The sequence below is a fragment of the Oncorhynchus gorbuscha genome, linkage group LG24 (genome assembly GCF_021184085.1).
Source record: "Oncorhynchus gorbuscha isolate QuinsamMale2020 ecotype Even-year linkage group LG24, OgorEven_v1.0, whole genome shotgun sequence".
In the NCBI taxonomy this organism is placed as follows: domain Eukaryota; kingdom Metazoa; phylum Chordata; class Actinopteri; order Salmoniformes; family Salmonidae; genus Oncorhynchus; species Oncorhynchus gorbuscha.
The window spans coordinates 2,554,616-2,562,071 of record NC_060196.1 but is presented as its reverse complement, the minus strand read 5'-3'; the positions used below and the strand labels follow the sequence as shown (position 1 = coordinate 2,562,071).

The 7,456-nt window shown below is 49.2% G+C and overlaps 1 pseudogene; it reads left to right on the top strand.

The window, feature by feature from the left end:
* Nucleotides 1–2,178: 2,178 nt before the first annotated feature.
* Nucleotides 2,179–7,456, top strand: part of LOC124013273 — an 8,535-nt pseudogene continuing 3,257 nt past the window's right edge.

Sequence of the window (7,456 nt, the reverse complement as noted above, 5' to 3'; positions counted from 1 at the left end):
CTGAAAGGAATGTCATGTTTCCGAACCCATGCTTCGTCCATGAAACAACCCTCAGCCCCAGAGTCTATCAAGGCACTACATGTAGCACCCGAACCGGTCCAGCGTAGATGGACCGACAAAGTAGTACAGGATTTTGATGGAGAGTCTTGAGTAGTTGCGCTCACCTGTAGCCCTCCGCTACAGATGAGCTCTGGCTTTTACTGGACATGAATTAACAAAATGTCCAGCAACTCCGCAATAGAGGCACAGGCGGTTGGTGATCCTCCGTTCCCTCTCCTTAGTCGAGATGCGAATCCCTCCCAGCTGCATGGGCTCAGTCTCTGAGCCAGAGGAGGGAGATGGTTGCGATGCGGAGCAGGGAAACACCGTTGATGCGAGCTCTCTTCCACGAGCCCGGTGACGAAGATCTACCCGTCGTTCTATGCGGATGGCGAGAGCAATCAAAGAGTCCACATCTGAAGGAACCTCCCGGAGAGAATCTCATCCTTAACCACAGCGTGGAGTCCCTCCAGAAAACGAGCGAGCAGCGCCGGCTCGTTCCACTCACTAGAGGCAGCAAGAGTGCGAAACTCAATAGAATAATCCGTTATGGACCGTTCACCTTGGCATAGGGAAGCCAGGGCCCTAGAAGCCTCCCTACCAAAAACTGAACGGTCAAAACCCGAATCATCTCCTCTTTAAAGTTCTGGAACTTGTTAGAGCAATCAGCCCTTGCCTCCCAGATAGCTGTGCCCCATTCTCGAGCCCGGCCAGTAAGGAGTGAAATGACGTAAGCAACCCGAGCTCTCTCTCTAGAGTATGTGTTGGGTTGAGAGAGAACACAATCTCACACTGCGTGAGAAAGGAGCGGCACTCAGTGGGCTGCCCGGAGTAGCAAGGTGGGTTATTAACCCTAGGTTCTGGAGGCTCGGCAGGCCAGGAAGTAACAGGTGGCACGAGACGTAGACTCTGGAACTGTCCAGAGAGGTCGGAAACCTGAGCGGCCAGGTTCTCCACGGCATGGCGAGCAGCAGACAATTCCTGCTCGTGTCTGCCGAGCATGGCTCCTTGGATCTCGACGGCAGTGTAACGAGCGTCTGAAGTCGCTGGGTCCATTCCTTGGTCGGTTCCTTCTGTCATGCAGGTGAAAGAGGACCCAAAAGCGACTTGGCGAAAACAGAGTCTTTAATCCAGTAAAGTTAATACAAACAAAAACACAACTTTCACTCGAAATGACGAGGACAAACTGGAGACTCGATCTTGAACAGCAGGTGAACAGCAGGTTGCCTCGGGAAGGCACTTGAACCAGACAGACTCAGACACCTGCTCACCACGCAGCATCTGAGGAAAACACGACACGACAGGGCGATACACAAACACAGCACGGTGAATTCTAGACAAGGAACCGACAGGACAGGAACGGAACACAAAGGAAGAAATAGGACTCTAATCAGGGAAAGGATCGGGAACAGGTGTGGGAAGACTAAATGATTGATTAGGGGAATAGGAACAGCTGGGAGCAGGAACGGAACGATAGAGAGAAGAGAGAGCGAGAGAGTGAGAGAGGGAGGGGGAGAGAGAGGGATAGGAAGAGGGAAAGAACCTAATAAGACCAGCAGAGGGAAACGAATAGAATGGGAAGCACAGGGACAAGACAAGATAATAAATGACAAAACATGACAGAAACACTATACAAAAACAGTAAACAAAATAAAAACCGTGAATCTAATGTGAGCTGCGCTGAAACAAGCCATCAACATAGACAATCACCCACAAACACACAGTGAAACCCAGGCTACCTAAGTATGATTCTCAATCAGAGACAACTAATGACACCTGCCTCTGATTGAGAACCATACTAGGCCGAAACATAGAAATACCCAAATCATAGAAAAACAAACAGACTGCCCACCCAACTCACACCCTGACCATACTAACTAAATACAAAAACACAGGAAATAAAGGTCAGAACGTGACAATCATGTTGGGTACTGTTATGATGAAAGCTATGTTGTATCATGTTGGGTACTGTTATGATGAAAGCTATGTTGTATCATGTTGGGTACTGTTATGATGAAAGCTATGTTGTATCATGTGTTTGTATTGTTATGATGAAAGCTATGTTGTATCATGTGTTTGTTATGATGATTGGTATTTGTCTCCTGTACATGTTGCTTTACTACAGGTGCTGTTGAAGTCATGGGGAGAGACAACATCCTAACCTTTGCTGTGCTGTGTGTCTTCCATGTTTGGACTCTGGGTGTGGACTCGAAGATGGTAAGACTTGGACTCCAAGATGGTACTTTCAGCATATAGTCTTGCTACTTTTAATCTGAGAACAAGATTGTTACAGTAAAAAATATATAATAATAATATGTATAAAACTGTTTCTCTGTATTCTCCTCCATATTCTCTGAAGGTTCATCTCCATCAGCCTGGTCTCAATTCCAGCATACCCTTAGACATGGTCCCTGACTCTGTTGACGACATGTCAGCCTGGTCTCAATTCCAGCATACCCTTAGACATGGTCCCTGACTCTGTTGACGACATGTCAGCCTGGTCTCAATTCCAGCATACCCTTAGACATGGTCCCTGACTCTGTTGACGACATGTCAGCCTGGTCTCAATTCCAGCATACCCTTAGACATGGTCCCTGACTCTGTTGACGACATGTCAGCCTGGTCTCAATTCCAGCATACCCTTAGACATGGTCCCTGACTCTGTTGACGACATGTCAGCCTGGTCTCAATTCCAGCATACCCTTAGACATGGTCCCTGACTCTGTTGACGACATGTCAGCCTGGTCTCAATTCCAGCATACCCTTAGACATGGTCCCTGACTCTGTTGACGACATGTCAGCCTGGTCTCAATTCCAGCATACCCTTAGACATGGTCCCTGACTCTGTTGACGACATGTCAGCCTGGTCTCAATTCCAGCATACCCTTAGACATGGTCCCTGACTCTGTTGACGACATGTCAGCCTGGTCTCAATTCCAGCATACCCTTAGACATGGTCCCTGACTCTGTTGACGACATGTCAGCCTGGTCTCAATTCCAGCATACCCTTAGACATGGTCCCTGACTCTGTTGACGACATGTCAGCCTGGTCTCAATTCCAGCATACCCTTAGACATGGTCCCTGACTCTGTTGACGACATGTCAGCCTGGTCTCAATTCCAGCATACCCTTAGACATGGTCCCTGACTCTGTTGACGACATGTCAGCCTGGTCTCAATTCCAGCATACCCTTAGACATGGTCCCTGACTCTGTTGACGACATGTCAGCCTGGTCTCAATTCCAGCATACCCTTAGACATGGTCCCTGACTCTGTTGACGACATGTCAGCCTGGTCTCAATTCCAGCATACCCTTAGACATGGTCCCTGACTCTGTTGACGACATGTCAGCCTGGTCTCAATTCCAGCATACCCTTAGACATGGTCCCTGACTCTGTTGACGACATGTCAGCCTGGTCTCAATTCCAGCATACCCTTAGACATGGTCCCTGACTCTGTTGACGACATGTCAGCCTGGTCTCAATTCCAGCATACCCTTAGACATGGTCCCTGACTCTGTTGACGACATGTCAGCCTGGTCTCAATTCCAGCATACCCTTAGACATGGTCCCTGACTCTGTTGACGACATGTCAGCCTGGTCTCAATTCCAGCATACCCTTAGACATGGTCCCTGACTCTGTTGACGACATGTCAGCCTGGTCCAACCCTTAGACATGGTCCCTGACTCTGTCCTGGTCTCAATTCCAGCATACCCTTAGACATGGTCCCTGACTCTGTTGACGACATGTCAGCCTGGTCTCAATTCCAGCATACCCTTAGACATGGTCCCTGACTCTGTTGACGACATGTCAGCCTGGTCTCAATTCCAGCATACCCTTAGACATGGTCCCTGACTCTGTTGACGACATGTCAGCCTGGTCTCAATTCCAGCATACCCTTAGACATGGTCCCTGACTCTGTTGACGACATGTCAGCCTGGTCTCAATTCCAGCATACCCTTAGACATGGTCCCTGACTCTGTTGACGACATGTCAGCCTGGTCTCAATTCCAGCATACCCTTAGACATGGTCCCTGACTCTGTTGACGACATGTCAGCCTGGTCTCAATTCCAGCATACCCTTAGACATGGTCCCTGACTCTGTTGACGACATGTCAGCCTGGTCTCAATTCCAGCATACCCTTAGACATGGTCCCTGACTCTGTTGACGACATGTCAGCCTGGTCTCAATTCCAGCATACCCTTAGACATGGTCCCTGACTCTGTTGACGACATGTCAGCCTGGTCTCAATTCCAGCATACCCTTAGACATGGTCCCTGACTCTGTTGACGACATGTCAGCCTGGTCTCAATTCCAGCATACCCTTAGACATGGTCCCTGACTCTGTTGACGACATGTCAGCCTGGTCTCAATTCCAGCATACCCTTAGACATGGTCCCTGACTCTGTTGACGACATGTCAGCCTGGTCTCAATTCCAGCATACCCTTAGACATGGTCCCTGACTCTGTTGACGACATGTCAGCCTGGTCTCAATTCCAGCATACCCTTAGACATGGTCCCTGACTCTGTTGACGACATGTCAGCCTGGTCTCAATTCCAGCATACCCTTAGACATGGTCCCTGACTCTGTTGACGACATGTCAGCCTGGTCTCAATTCCAGCATACCCTTAGACATAGTCCCTGACTCTGTTGACGACATGTCAGCCTGGTCTCAATTCCAGCATACCCTTAGACATGGTCCCTGACTCTGTTGACGACATGTCAGCCTGGTCTCAATTCTAGCATACCCTTAGACATGGTCCCTGACTCTGTTGACGACATGTCAGCCTGGTCTCAATTCCAGCATACCCTTAGACATGGTCCCTGACTCTGTTGACGACATGTCAGCCTGGTCTCAATTCCAGCATACCCTTAGACATGGTCCCTGACTCTGTTGACGACATGTCAGCCTGGTCTCAATTCCAGCATACCCTTAGACATGGTCCCTGACTCTGTTGACGACATGTAGAACGGCTGCACTGAACAAATGTGCAACAAGGTGGAGGAGGAATATCTTGTAAATGAAAACAAAGAGCCCTTCAAAAATGCCTGGAATTGGGCCAAAAGTTGTGCAGAAAATGTGAAGGAACGATTCCGAAACGACAATTCTGAGTACAATGATGGCGACAAACTTACAAATAATCATATCAAGGCTATCTGTGCTTACACAACAGGTCATCCTTCAATCCACTCAGAGTTCAACCAAGCAGTCCGGACCAGTAGATATGAGTACACAACCTCCTTCCAGTTCCACTCCCTGCATTTCCTCCTGACTGACGCCATTCGCCTCCTGAAAAAAAAACAATCTTGTCACATCACATACAGAAGAACCAAAATGAAGTTTGTGGGTAAAGTTAACAAAACTATTAGATTTGGCTACTTTGCCTCCAGCTCTCTTAACAAGGACAATTCTGAATTTGGAGACAAAAGTCCTGCTTTGAGATAGAGACGTGTTTTGGCGCTTACCTGAAGTCCTTCCCCAAAATGGGGACAAAAGAGGAGGAGGTGTTGATTCCACCTTATGAAGTGTTCAACGTTACTGAGGTACTCAAGAAAGAAGATGATCCAACACTAATGAAGTCTAGGGCGATGTGAGACCATGGTCGAGAAGGAATGGGGAGCGGTCTGAGACGACCGGCAGGAGGAGAGTTACCCGACTTAGTCTGCGCGCAGTCCGAACAAGCAGCCACGAAACGGCGCGTGTCACGCTCCTGAGTCGGCCACCAAAAGCGCTGGCGAATAGACGCAAGAGTGCCTCGAACACCGGGATGACCAGCTAACTTGGCAGAGTGAGCCCACTGAAGAACAGCCAGACGAGTGGAAACAGGAACGAAAAGGAGGTTACTAGCACAAGCGCGCGACGACGCAGTGTGCGTGAGTGCTTGCTTAACCTGTCTTTCAATTCCCCAGACTGTCAACCCGACAACACGCCCATAAGGAAGAATCCCCTCGGGATCAGTAGAAGCCACAGAAGAACTAAACAGACGGGATAAGGCATCAGGCTTGGTGTTCTTGCTACCCGGACGGTAAGAAATCACAAACTCGAAACGAGCGAAAAACAACGCCCAACGAGCTTGACGGGCATTAAGTCGTTTGGCAGAACGGATGTACTCAAGGTTCTTATGGTCTGTCCAAACGACAAAAGGAACGGTCGCCCCCAACCACTGTCGCCATTCGCCTAGGGCTAAGCGGATGGCGAGCAGTTCACGGTTACCCACATCATAGTTGCGCTCAGATGGCGACAGGCGATGAGAAAATAAGCGCAAGGATGAACCTTATCGTCAGACTGGAAGCGCTGGGATAGAATGGCTCCCACGCCTACCTCTGAAGCGTCAACCTCGACAATGAATTGTCTAGTGACGTCAGGAGTAACGAGGATAGGAGCGGACGTAAAACGTTCTTTTAGAAGATCAAAAGCTCCCTGGGCGGAACCGGACCACTTAAAACACGTCTTGACAGAAGTAAGAGCTGTGAGAGGGGCAGCAACTTGACCGAAATTACGAATGAAACGCCGATAGAAATTAGCGAAACCTAAAAGCGCTGCAACTCGACACGTGACCTTGGAACGGGCCAATCACTGACAGCTTGGACCTTAGCGGAATCCATCTGAATGCCTTCAGCGGAAATAACAGAACCGAGAAAAGTAACGGAGGAGACATGAAAAGAGCACTTCTCAGCCTTAACGTAGAGACAATTCTCTAAAAGGCGCTGTAGAACACGTCGAACGTGCTGAACATGAATCTCGAGCGACGGTGAAAAAATCAGGATATCGTCAAGATAGACAAAAACAAAGATGTTCAGCATGTCTCTCAGAACATCATTAACTAATGCCTGAAAAACAGCTGGCGCATTGGCGACCAAACGGCAGAACCCGGTACTCAAAATGCCCTAACGGAGTGTTAAACGCCGTTTTCCACTCGTCCCCCTCTCTGATGCGCACGAGATGGTAAGCGTTACGAAGGTCCAACTTAGTAAAGCACCTGGCTCCCTGCAGAATCTCGAAGGCTGATGACATAAGGGGAATCGGATAACGATTCTTAACCGTTATGTCATTCAGCCTCGATAATCCACGCAGAGAGTACCGTCCTTCTTCTTAACAAAAAGAACCCCGCCCGGCCGGAGAGGAAGAAGGCACTATGGTACCGGCGTCAAGAGACACAGATAAATAATCCTCGAGAGCCTTACGTTCGGGAGCCGACAGAGAGTATAGTCTACCCCGAGGGAGGAGTTGTCCCCGGAAGGAGATCAATACTACAATCATACGACCGGTGAGGAGGAAGGGAGTTGGCTCGGGACCGACTGAAGACCGTGCGCAGATCATGATATTCCTCCGGCACTCCTGTCAAATCGCCAGGTTCCTCCTGAGAAGTGGGGACAGAAGAAATGGGAGGGATGGCAGACATTAAGCACTTCAC